Source organism: Dipteris shenzhenensis, chromosome 8, assembly GCF_047967505.1.
Source record: "Dipteris shenzhenensis isolate YYH24624 ecotype China chromosome 8, Dip_SZ_1.0, whole genome shotgun sequence".
In the NCBI taxonomy this organism is placed as follows: domain Eukaryota; kingdom Viridiplantae; phylum Streptophyta; class Polypodiopsida; order Gleicheniales; family Dipteridaceae; genus Dipteris; species Dipteris shenzhenensis.
Window position 1 is genome coordinate 40601403 of NC_141603.1, and position 14014 is coordinate 40615416.

Sequence of the window (14014 nt, forward strand, 5' to 3'; positions counted from 1 at the left end):
GGAGATATTTAAGCACTTCATTCTATTAATAGAGCCGAATGGCTCAATACAAACAACGGTTTTTGCTACACTTGCACATACATTTAGCTTCGGTTACACAGTTTTTGGACCCGACTATCTATCCGTTTATACTAAGCTAACTCTCTGGTGGGTACTACCCACCGTATTTGTACGACTCGTCCTGCCTTTGTCAAGTGCGTGCCATTAACTGAGTGTTAGCCGAGCTCATCCGAATGAGCCCTTCCTAATGGTGCCCCTTGTTTGGGTTGTTGAGCAGCCGTGGTATGACACATCATCTAGTCTTTACTTTCTCGTCATCCTTTGCTTGGGGGCTATGTTTGGTGGCTCCTTGTTCCGTCTAAGGTACTTCCTTCGGTTTGAGTTCGAGCCTCAAAATGTTGGTTTTGAGGTTCAATACCTAGCTACACTGTTGTCATGAAGATGGATAAAGCCTAGCTTTTGATGATTAGGGTTTTTTTAAGTTCTGCTTGTCTAGGGTTGGAATAAAATCAACCATGACATACAATTTGTTATGCACATATACATTCATGGGTAGTGAAAATAGGGGAGATCGTGGCGAACTCCTCATTGCAATTATGGGAGTTCTTGTGAATCAGCATCCAAAACACAATAAAGGATTTTTGTGGCTTATGATAATCAAATCGCTCACGTTGCTTCCATTGATGACAATAAATTCATTCCTTTGCTTGTAAAAGAATCCAAACTTAACAACACTTATTATAATAGTGGCTAAACACGCTTTCTTTCCTCGATTCACACTAATCATGTAAATGATTTTGGAAACGGTTGTCTAGGGATAAAAGGATGTTCAATTTCCAATGGATCTTTCGTGTGGATCCTTGATGATGGGGTCAAAGGCCTAAGTAAAAAGTCATGATTGCCTCCATGTGCCCCTTATACGCTGCTGAGGTCTTCTTGGGCTACAGCCCTTCCTATACAAGCTTCAGCTCATTTATTCCGGCCATTCAATGGTGCTCAGCTGCCTCTGACGAGCTTTTTCTTGTCACGAAGTCTTACAAGGCATGTCACCTTTTCTTCGACCACTTGCAGCTTATGATTGCAAGCCGCACAAAAACCACAACTATTATGTGTTTTCACTCCCCAGAGGCCTTCAGACCCTCCAAACAGGGTATCACATTGCCACTCACCTCTTACTGAGCGTCAGACGCTCTTGTGAGCAAAACTCGATGATGCACTGCAGTGCCTGAAGTCTGTGCTCTTCCTAAAATTTTGAGTTTTGCTTATGGGGCCCTTGATGCCTCAATGCCCAGGTCTTCAGCAAGATCATCTTGCTTCTTTTACATTGCCTCCTATGGCCTCATGGACTGAGCTCTTGGCTAGCCTTCTTTTCAACCTTGCGCAGTCGCCTCAGGCAGGTGGTCGCCCAGATATACGCTATTGCCCACATTCCTGAGTTGGGTTTTGTGAGCCCTAGAGGGAATTTGCTTCTCACACCTCAAAGCAGTTGCCTAGGATAGAAGTAGAAGAATCTCTTTGGCCCTGTAGAACAAATATTCATGACACCATTACAAATCTGGGACATAACCTTCCACTTTCATTATTAATGAAAGTTCTTCTAGATTTGCTTATATACAATTGCTTTGGGAATGTCTTATGTGCCCACCCAAAAATCAAAGCACAAGTCTGCCAACGTTAGTCCACCAACTCAATCCTGTATTCTTCCATGCTTGTTCTTTTATTATCAATGCCTCAATTTTCTCATCATGTTCCTGTATGTAAGCATCTGCATAGATGTTAGACATTAAGACATAAGCTGCAGCATCCATTTCATCCAATTGCACTGCATGTTCAAAGGCCTGTCTTCCAAGCTCCACATTACCCCATTTCCGACAAGCACCCAACACTGTATGCCACATCACGAGGTTTGGATGGAAGGGCATCTTCTTCACCATCACTAGTGCCTTGTCTAACTGGCCTGCACGCCCAAGAAGATCAACCATGCAAGTGTAATGCTCAATAGTTGGACTGATGCCATATTCTTTGCTCATGGCCTCAAAGTATATCTGGCCCTTATCAACTAGACCCGCATGACTGCATGCAGTAAGAGCACTAAGGAATGTGACCTCACCTGGTTTTATGCCCTCTCCTTTCATTCTCTCAAGCATACGGAAAACAACTTCACTCTCTCCTAGTTGAGCGTATCCTGCGATTATTGCATTCCAAGTAACATCATCGCGAATTGGTAGATTGTCAAACAGTTCCCGTGCTTTTGCAAGCCAGCCACATTTGGCATACATATCAACCAGGGTGCTGCCAACCAAAAGATCTTTTTCCAAACCCTTTCTGGCAATCTCAGTGTGTATTTCTTGGCCCTTGTCTACGACCCCTATGCTGCCACAAGCTTTCAAGCTGCAAGCAAACGTGACAGCATCTGGGGAGACACCCTTCAATTGCATCTGTTCGAAACAGTTCAGTGCCGCCTCACCAAGCCCACGCTCAGAATATCCTGTGATAAGTGCAGTCCATGAGATGACATCTCGAATGGGCAGCTTGTCAAACAATTCATGTGCTTTAATGAGCGAGCCACATTTGGCATACATATCCACCAAGCTACTGCCAACAAAAAGATCTTTTTCAAAACCCTTTCTGGCAATCTCACCATGTATTTCTTGGCCCTTTTCTATGGCTCCTATGCTGCCACAGGCTTTTAAGCTGCAAACAAATGTGACAGCATCTGGACAGACACCCTCCTCCAGTTGCATCTGCTCGAAACAGTTCAGCGCCTCCTCACTAAGACCATGCTCAGCATATCCTGCAATTAGCGTTGTCCAGGAGATGACATCTCGAACTGGAAGTTTGTCAAATAAGTCCCATGCTTTTGAAAGCAATCCACATTTAGCATACATATCAACCAAGGTATTACCAATAACAAGGTCTCCTTCCAACCCCTTTCGAGTAATCTCAGCGTGTATATCCTGGCCCTTGTCAATCGCTCCTATAATGCCACAAGCTTTCAAGCTAGAAACAAACGTGAGGACATTTAGAGAGAGACCTTCCAGTTGCATTTCCTCAAAATAGTTCAACGCTTCCTCACCAAGCCCATGATCTGCATATCCTACAATTAGTGCATTCCAGGAAACCTCATTTCGAAGTAAAAGCTTGTCAAATGCTTCTTGTGCCTTCGCAAGTAAGCCACATTTCACATACATATCGACCAAGGTGTTGCCCACAGAAAGGTCCAGTTCCAACCCCTTTCTGGCAATCTCGGCATGTAATTGTCGGCCCTTGCTTATGGCCCCTATGCTGCCACAAGCTTTTAAGCTGCAAACAAAAGTGGCTGCATCTGGAGAGACGCCCTGCAGCTGCATCTGTTCAAAACAATCCAGTGCATTCTGACCAAGACCATGCTCAGCATATCCTGCAATTAGTATGTTCCACAAGACAACATCTTGAACTGGCAACCTGTCAAACAATGCTCGTGCTTTTGCAAGGGATCCACATTTGGCATACATATCCACCAAGGTGCTGCCAACAAAAATCTCTCTTTCGAAACCCTTCCTAGCGATCTCGGCATGTATTTCTCGGACCTTGTCTATAGCTCCTATGCTGCCGCATGCTTTCAAGCTGCAAACAAATGTGACATCATTTGGATAGACACCCTCCCGTTGCATCTCTTCAAAAGAGTTCAGCGCTTCTTCACCAAGACCATGCTCGGCATATGCTGAGATTAAAGCAGTCCACGAGACCTCATTTCGAACTGGAAGCTTGTCAAACACTTCCCTTGCTTTTGCAGGTGAGCCACATTTGGCATACATATCAACCAATGCACTGCCAACAAAAAGATTTCCTTCCAAACCCTTTCTGGAGATATCAGCATGTATTTCTTGGCCCTTGGCTATGGCTCTTACACTGCCACAAGCCTTCAAGCTGCAAGCAAATGTGACAGCATCTGGAAAGATGCCCCCCAGTTGCATCTGTTCAAAACAATTCAGAGCTTCCTCACCAAGCCCCTGCTCAGCATATCCTGTGATTAGAGCATTCCATGAGACAACATCTCGAAGTAGCAGCTTGTCAAACAATTCTCGTGCTTTTGAAAGAGAGCCACATTTAGCATACATATCGACCAAGGTGTTGCCAACAAAGAGGTCCCTTTCCAACCCCTTTCTGGCAATATGAGAATGTATTTCTTGGCCCTTGTCGATGGCTCCTATGCTGCCACAAGCTTTCAAGCTAAAAACAAATGTGACGGCATCCGGAGAAACACCCTCCATTTGCATTCGTTCAAAACAGTTCAGCGCCTCCTCACTACGACCATGCTCAGTATATCCTGCAATTAGTGTGGTCCACGAGATAACATCTTGAACTGGAAGCCTGTCAAACAATTTCTGTGCTTTTGCAAGCATGCCACATTTGCCATACATATCAACCAACGAGTTGCCCACAAAAGGATCCCTTTCCAGCCCGTTTCGAGAAATCGCAGCATGTATTTCTTGGCCTCTTTCCACATCTTTCAGCCTAGCACAAGCCTTCAGTAAGGCCACAAACGTATACTTGCTAGGATGTGCAGAATCTTCTTGCATTTTCTGGTACAGGCTGAAGGCATGCTGAGATTCCCCAGATTCAATATAACCCCGGATAAGAGAAGTCCACGAATACACATTCCGATCAACCAACCGGTTAAAAACATGCTGAGCATCGTACATGCTTCCAACTTGCACCAACATTGGGACAAGGTAGTTCCCAAGGGATCTGTGATCTTCTAGTCCACTTTTGCACATGTAGGCATGCAAGCGCTTGGTATACGCTAGATTCTTCTTTTCTCTGCACTTATGCAAGACGCATGTAAATTTCTCTACCGAAGGTAACTGGGGCATCCGTTCCAAAGAGCTCAGTGCCTCATCTAAGCTCCGCGTCTCCCAGCCACTATTCTCTCCTAGTTCTTGTGTTTTGGATACAGCCCTGAAGGTGCTCTGCTCCCCCAAAGTTGGGTCTTCGGAATTTTGGGCTTTCCCATCGAGCCTGAGGGGGACTTGATAGTCTGCGCACACGAGCTGTCGAACTGTGCCGCCGCGGGCAGCCAGGTTACGAAAAGAACCGCGCCAGGAGGGCTGCATTACGATCGGACAAGGCAAAACAAAGGTCGTAAGGCAAATTGGGGAGGGAGCTCTTTGCAAGCGAGCTCCCCCCCCTTTCCTCCACGCCCCAATCGCTAACTAACACACTAAAGGGCCATCAGGCTTCCCAAAAGTCTGGTGTTGGTTTGAGAGGAGTAAATTGCAGCCTATAAATTGTTCAAAATCAACCGGGAAGGTTGGAGGGAAAGGAGGGAAGGGCGGAGGATTTCCGGTGGCCAGCCGGAGGCCGGGAGCCAAGATTCCAACCGAGAAAGGGCGACACTTGGCCCTTCCCGGTGGACTTGGAGGCACAGTTTCTAATTTTCAGGCTAGGTTTTTTTGTGTATCTGGATTCCGGGTTTAAGGGTCGCGTGCGACCCTGACGGGCAGAGAAGGTCCATGCGAGGCTGGCAACACCTACTTCGTCGAGACTAACATGCCTATTTGGTCGTCAAGGTCAAGGCGTGAGGACAAGTGAAGTATTTGCCGGTGATAAAATGACGCTCCTTCCATTCCATCCGATTTCGCAGGTATAGTGGCGAGCGCCGACCTTGACGGGACTAGGGAGGCTTCCATGCCAACCGGCAGTAACCTGTACTTCAAGGGCACCCAGTGATAGCTTACACACAAGAGCTACATTCTAACAGCCATTCAACAGGTTGGGGGACCTTGACAAATTAGAAACTAGTTTTTGTTTTTCCTTGTTGGCCCCGCTAAGAGCACCTCCCCACGTTGTTGCAACTGGCGCCAGCAGTTGGCCGACTGGGCAGAAGCAACATGGGGACAACTGACAAATGTGTGTTGTCAGTTCTAGTGCATCGATTGCCACCGGCTTGGGCCAAGTCTGTACCAGTCATTGCCATTGCTAACAATGGCAACTACTGGATATCCTAGTCCCGCAGTGGAATGTTGAGCTAGAATTGACCATTTTCATGAAGCTGGGATGGTGTGCGACTGCCACAGCTTTTTACTGGCCCCCTGCTAGTAGGCTCGGGTGAGCACCACTAGCAGGCACGAGGAAGCTCTCCAAGGATCTTTTGGCTAATCTGGGCGGTAAAACGTGTTAGATAGTAGGTTATTGTTTAAATTTGTGTTAGTTGCTTTTAATTGTTAGGTTAGTGTTAAGCATTAACTACTCTTCCTTTCTCATTAGAGGGCCATTCGCCATTTTAGAAAGTAGTTGTTAATGGGCGTTAAAGGGTGGCTTTCTGTAGGACTACCTCAATTACTCTTCCTTTCATTAAAGCAGAGCCATAGTGCTCAGGTGGGCGAATGCCGAAATCACTTGAGTTGCCATTTAACAATCTAACATTAAGTGGTCATTGCTCAATCAGATGTCTTTTGAGAAGGATGACCTAGACATTTGTAACAAGGACCTATGAGCAAGATTATCAACCATTTTTTTACTTCTAAGGGTACATCGTATGATAGGAGGAGCATGCAAGTAGGTCGTGTATGTCTTATGCAGACTGGCCTTTTCAGTGGACGGGTTGCATATGCATGAGTTGGATCGGGGAGGTGGTGTCAATATGGGATCCAAGTGGAGCGAGTGTGACGTGAGCTTTGGAAAGATAAGATTGGACAATGCAAGGACAAAAGAAGACAAAGCTAGAAATTTAACAGACAAGGCAAAGAAGGAGAAACTATGACAAGGAAACATGCCCATAGCTAATGAAAATCCATGCTTATGGAATTGGCACATCTAGATTTGATAGTAAATCAGAACATCAGAGAAAGTTGTAGATGGACATCGCACCCTTCACCACAATGTTGGACATTCTAGGATTCAATGTTGGAGATCCAAATTTCAAGATGATACTTGCATTGGAGGCGAGGGTGTTAGAGATTTTGAAAAGACTATCTTGTGTCCTTCATGTTCAGATAAGCAATGTTTCTGTGTCATTTTCACTTGCATGAGAACCATAGGAAAAGACTTCAAACTTCCAGAGTACCCATCAGTAATTTTTTTTTCCCGAAAAGATGATGCAATAGCTGCAGCCAAACTAGCCTATCTCGCAAATTTTCAAGCCCGACTAACGAGCATAGTAAAACCTGTCTATTGCAATTTTTCAAGTCCCACCAATTTCCTCCATTGGTGAAGATGATCCCGTGGGCCACCTATCTCATTATTGCAGAGACCTATGATGCTTGTGGGTTTGTGATTAACATGGACAAGTTCATTCCTATGTGTATGCTTCCATGTAGAGGTCCATACCATTACTCATGTCATTCAAATGGGAGGATTAATTACTAAAAAGTTAAACATTTGTGCTTCCCATGTGCCACAATTCCATAATCCAATACATATCATCATTTTTATAACACTATCAAGAATTGTCAGTGAGAGAAATTTATGTTTCTTGAAAACTTTAAGAAAATTGAAACTTAACCATCGATATTTTCATTGCTAAAAGCATTGAATTTCATCAACAACTCATTTAGTTAATCAATGCAAATGTTGACAAAAATACAATTGGACATATGATGCTTTGTTTAGGTAAAATCACCGTTGACATTGCATCTCTCTCCTTTCCTCCAAACTTTGGACTCAATTCTTCCAATCTCCATGCTCTCATCCCTCCAATCTTTGCACCCAACTCTTCCACAGTTCCTACATTGGAGATATAGTTGAATCGTTTGTGGAGAGGGCTCCTACTTGCCAAAAAAGGACTCCAACAAGAATTCAAGGTGGAATTTGATTCTATGTTTAGATTCACTTTTTCATGCTTGCTCGTTTTAGTTCATGTTTGTTTTTAAATGATGAAGAAGGAGGAGGATATTCATGAAGGGAAGAAGAGGAGGGGGGTGAATCATGAAGGGGAGAAGAGGAGGGGGATGAATCATGAAGGGGAGAAGAGGAGGGAAAGGGAGGATAGAGGAGGAGAGGGAGACAAGAGGAGGCCTCTTCTTCTCTCTCTTCCTCCCTCCTCCATTCTCCCTCTCCTTACTCTTCTCCCCCTTCATGTTTTCTTCTTCCCCTTCCTATTTTCTTCCTTCCCTCTCGTTCATGCTTGCAACATGAAGAAAGCTATTGGTTTGAGGCAAAGAGGAGGGAGAGAAAAAATGGAGTAGATGGAGAAAAAATATTCTCTTTTTATCTCCACATCTTTTCCTCCTTGCACTTTCTTTCCATACCTTTTTCAAGGATTCTTCCATTCCTTTGTCTTGCATTTTCCCTCATCATTTGAAAATGAAATGTGTTTAATAGGCAATGTACCTTTGGAAAGTAGGATGTCAAGTGAAGGTTCAGGAGGGGGGAAAGGAGCTATTCCACCATCCCAAATAGTAGAAATGTAGCTTTAGAAAGTAGGATGTCAAGTGAAGGTTCAAGAGGGGGGGAAAGGAGCTATTCCACCACCTCAGATAGTAGAAATGTGAGGGTGCATAAGTTGCTCAAAAGTTCAAATCTCAACCAAAGGGAGAGTCTCTTGTGAGAATTCATGGAGTAGAGAGTGTAGGACACCTCCCTTTGTCTCTATCTCTCAAGGTACTTTAGGGGATAGGGAGGAGGAGACTTTGCATCGTAGATGCTCTTCCATGAGAGATTGAAGTAGCATGGAAGCTGAAATCCCAAGCTTCCATGACTTTTTCTTATGACATTGATGACCAAAGTCACATCTTGATGGATTCTTGAGGCAAAAGGGTCATCAACTGTATGCACTAGCTCTACAACTCTACATTCAAGAGAGGAATGGAAAAAGAAATGAATTGGGTTTTAAACTCATTGAGATAAAAAAATTTGCTGCCTTTGACTATCATTGGATGTTGACGAACATGTCTTAGTTGCTTAAATCATAAAAATATCAAACACATAAGGCAGCAAGAGATGGAGAAGGCAAGCTTGCTTGGGCCCATGAGGATGATTGGAAGAAAGTAAGGAACAAATGAGGAAGGAACTCTCCAAGTACGACCAACAACAAGGGGCAGTGGTTTGTAGGGTGGCTAAAGTGGGCCAATCCTACTTAGGCTTAAGAGGTAGGGATGTCTTCAATGAATACTTGTAAGTTAAAAACTTTTTTCTTCTTTTAGTATGTTTGAATTATTAGCATCTAAATAGTTTTTAAAAACATGTATTCTTGTAAAGGCCAAAATTGATAGGCCTCTAAATCACAATGGAAAAAAAGTTTGTGGTAGGTTTTGTTGCATTTGGAGTAGCATGAGGCCTTATTCTAGGGTGTCTTTGCCATTCTTTACTGCATGCATTGCTATTGATCTTCATTAAGGTAAGGCTGAATCCATGGCTTTCTATCTTATAGTGGGACCACACTATAAGATAGAAAGCCATTCTTTACTGCATGCATTGCTATTGATCTTCATTAAGGTAAGGCTGAATCCATGGCTTTCTATCTTATAGTGGGACCACACTTGGTGTGCTTCTACTGCACTATGGGACCAAGCATCATGATAAATCTCGTCCCATGCATATGCCCTTTTTTATTAAAATCCTTCTAGCATACATCAAGACATGTTTTGGTCCACCACCAATCTTGGTACTACATGGGGATGTTGGGCATCAATGGTCAAAATGGGACCAAAATTGGTAGGCCTCAAAATCACAATGGAATAATTATTCATGCTAGGTCTTGTTACATTTGGGGTAGCACAAGGCCTTGTTTTAGGATACTTATGTCCTTTTTTATGCACACATCACTAATTAGACCAAATCCATGGATGCATGTCTTATAATGGAAAATACTTAATGCGCCTCTAAAGCATCATGCAAAATCTGGTCTCATACACAGGTCTATGTATGCACTTTTTTATTAAAACCCTAGTGGCATGCACTGGGATTGGTGTGGGTCCACCAATGTTGGTTTTGAATGGGGAAGTTGGGCATGGATGGGCGGAATGGGACCAAAATCATAGGACTAAAGATCAATGGAAAAAAGACTCATATTAGGTTTTTTCTCATTTAGTGTAGCACAAGTGTATGCCTCTTGTTACTGAAGTATTGCTAATTAACTTTCATCAAGTAGGGCCAAATCCATGGCTCTATGTCTTGTAATGGGATAGACCTAATGTTCCTCTAGGACACTATGGGACCAAGCACTATGACAAATCTTTTTCCATATAAAGATCTACATAGGTAATTTTTTATTGAATTCCTTGTGGCATGCACTAGGACATGTATGGGTCTACCAACATTGGTACTGCATGGCAATTTTGGGAATTGATGATCGAACTGGGGCCAAAATCGAAAGGACTCAAAACTAAAATGAAACAAAGATCCATACTAGGTTTAAATGCATTTGGATTAGTGCAAGTCCTTGTTTTAGGGTACATATCCCTTTAAGTAGTATTGCACACATTGTTGATTAATTTTCATCAGGGTAAGGTCAAATCCATGGCTCCTTGTCTTGTAACAAGGCAAGACTTGGTGTGACTATGGTGCACTATGGGACCAAGCACGCACTAAATCTGGTCCCATACAAAGGCCTACGCATGCATTTTTTAATTAAATCCCTAACTGTGGAATGCACCAAGACATGTGTGGGTCCACCAATATTGGTATTGTATGGGGATATTGGGCCTTGGTGGTTGAAATGGGACCATAATTGATAGGCCTCTAAATCACAATGGAAAAAATATTCATGCTAGGGCTTGTTGCATTTGGAGTAGCATGAGGCCTTATTTTAAAGCGCATATGCCTTTTTTATTACATGTGTTGCTAGCTAATTTTTAGCAAGGTAAGGCCAAATCCATGGCTTTGGAGATCATAGGATCTTCATCATCAAACTCCTTGCCTTCACGCTTTTTTAATTGTACTTTCCTTCCTTTTAAGAGCTCAAATAGTGCTTTTTTTTAAAAAAAGTCTTCGTGGCTTGCTTGTGGATTCTTTCAAGAACTTAGTTTTTGTGTTATAAGTATTCATTGTGTGCTTTATTTTGATTTCTATAGTTATTAATTGCTTTCTTTAAGCTTTGTTTGCCTTTTTCATTTATTGAATTTTTAGCTCCCTCCTTTTAACTTTTAGTAGCATATTTCTATCCTTAATTAATTCTTTTCTCCCATATTTGAAGCTCTTTTATTGTCTTATAGGAGTACTTTGATTGTTAATTGTTGCTAATATTTATTAGTACTCATTAGACCCCCTGTTCCTTCCACTCTTTTCTTTCATTTTTAATTCATTGCATTTCCCATGTTGCGTTTTGATAACACTCTTCTTAATTTTCCTTCTTGATTTTTTCCTTTGTTAGTTAATGCTTGTTTTTTACCTTTGTTAGAGTTAATGCAAAGACACTTATTGTGGTTGTACGTAACTTTCTAAATAAGCACTTAAAATTAAATTATAAGTAATGTATAATGTCACTTTAATGTCTTTATTTTTGTTTACTCCTTAAGTTATGTTTGGCACGCATTTCTCATTCTACATTCATATATGCATTTCCTAAAAATTCAATTCGTATGTCAATAAATTTACAAAGATAATCCATATAAATTTATTTATCTAGCTTTTATTTTTCAATAATTTCAATTGAATTTTAAGCTCTTTAGCCCTTAATTACCAATCTTGGGTGTGGGCTACACCCCATCTTTAATTCATTAACCCTTAGGTTCCTTTTAGGGATGTGGATTACCCCCCCCCCCGCTTTAGTCATATTCTTTCTATATTGTCTTTTCACTTTTGGGCATGAGATACCCCCCTCACATTTTTTGTCATTTTCTTCTAGAATCTATGGGACTGACCCCTTTTTCTACATTATTGGCAAACCACCCCTCCTGATTTTTGTGTTAATTGAATCTGATAGGATACTTTAATGTTGAACACTTGCAAGTTCTGTAGGGCTACCAAAATGTCGGTAATCATGAACCCTACCAAACTGGCCATCATTTAGATCGAAAGATGGAGGAATCATGGAAGGAATTTAAAAGAATTGGACAAAAAACTAGGACTAGACCGTTTCATCCTCAAAAGCAAAAAGCTTTAAATGATGTACTACTTATGGCATGAGATGAACTGTTATAAAAGTTTAAAAATTGAGCAAACTTTTCTAAGCTATCTATAGCTCCTTCTTCTCATGTTTAATTAAATACACCTTTTTATTGGTTTAAAAGCTTTAAAAGATGTGGTAAAGTCTCTCTTTTTCTAATATTTTAATTTCCTTAAGAACCTTTTATGGTGTGTGAGTACCCCCCAACTTGAATACAAGTAAGGGTCGTGGATTAACCCACTTCATTAATTAATTCATTTTTAATGTGGGAAATCCCCTTCATTAGTTATTTGTCCTTAAGGGTTGTGGAAAACCCCCCTTCTTTAACTTTCCTAAAGGGATGTGGATTACCCTCCTTAATTGATTAGTTAATTAATGTAAATAGGGATGTGGATTACTCCCCTTACTTACTTAACTAATTAATTAATTTAATTGAGTGAAGGATCTAGATTACCCCCTTCTTTAATTAATAGATTCATTCTTAATGTATCTTTACTTTTGGGTGCGGATTACCCCCCTTATGAATTTTGTCATTTTTTTAAAAAAAAATTAGAATCTCTAGGGTTGGCTTTGTTCCTAGGTAATGCAGCACATGCATTACCTCTTCCCAAATTAAGCTATATTGTTCTAACATATTGTTTATTTGGATGGTAGCAAGTAAGTGGACCCTGACCTCGAAATCTGGACTACATGATGGATTCGACACTTTGTTCTATTCTTGTGTTCCTTTCTTAAACAATGTTATTATAAATTTGTAATTTTGTTGATATTTTTGCAAACTGTTGCAACTCTCAATTTATCCAAATGATGAAATTAATTGTGTGGCTCATTTATTGATGGGACTTTTAAATCTAAACACACACACACGCACACACATGCACACATAGTGGCCATGCATGAAAGATTGATGGCACTAGCAAGTGTTACAATTTGTAGTTTAGTGCATAGGGACTAGACTTGGACTAGAATACATCTAATAAATGGCTAGGTTCAAATACAATTCACAAGTCTTGCACATAGTGTTGACGAGTGCTCTTCTACATACACTGAGGAATGGTTGTGTCCAATAAGCAATATGGAAGTCTATATCCTCAACATGGTCTAGTTGTTTCCTTTTTATTGGCTGATTGTTATGGAGCTCCCTTGTCATAGAATGCACAGAAATTGAGCTAATGATCAATCGGACACATTTATTTTCCCACTCATGATGGATTCCAGCTACAAATGGCTAAGATACAACTACTATAGATACTTTATTTTCTTGGACTAAGCACTTGAACAGTTGTTTTCTTTCCTTTCTCACTTACTCCATATTGAAAAATTTATTGCTTAATATGCCTCAGTTTGAAAATGTTCTAAATTTGCAAATTAAGTAACATTAGAGTCTATAATCTCTTATTTTATTTTTTTTGAGTTGCAACTGATTTGATACTATTGTTGTTATAGTCTCATCTATGTGTCCAAGCATGCGGAGATGCCCAAACCCCACTTTGTGCATGATTGGAGAGGTGCCCTTCCCTTGTGGCTTAGTCATTATCATGGTCTTGTTATTGTCAAGGTCATTGTTAATTGTCCTATATGGATCGTTTGTAATTATTAACTCTTAAATAAGAAGGTGAAGTTTGGTAAAGGGAAAGAAGCTAGGATTAATGTTTCGTTCAATAGCACCTTGAAGATATTTGAATCAACAATTTAAAATGATTTGTTATTGCCCATAGAAAATATGCTCAAAATATATGAATTTCTTATAAAGTTTACCCATATATATCAAGTAACTTGTTAAAAGCCCTCATCATATATCAACCTTAATTATGGCTTCTAACTTTATTTTTTTAACAAGAAAGCCACATAACCCAAGAAGAATTAGAAAACAATACAGGATAGATCACAAACAATTAGACCCAAATTAACTTTACAATAGTGTAAACCATTGTTCTAAGTTTACCATTGTTTGTCATCATCAAGATGATTGTAAAGGATGGCACT

The 14014-nt window shown here is 41.0% G+C and overlaps 1 pseudogene; it reads right to left on the reverse strand.

The window, feature by feature from the left end:
* Positions 1-917: 917 nt before the first annotated feature.
* Positions 918-5445, reverse strand: LOC147899503 (pentatricopeptide repeat-containing protein At2g39620-like; annotated as a pseudogene).
* Between the last annotated feature and the right edge of the window lie 8569 nt (positions 5446-14014).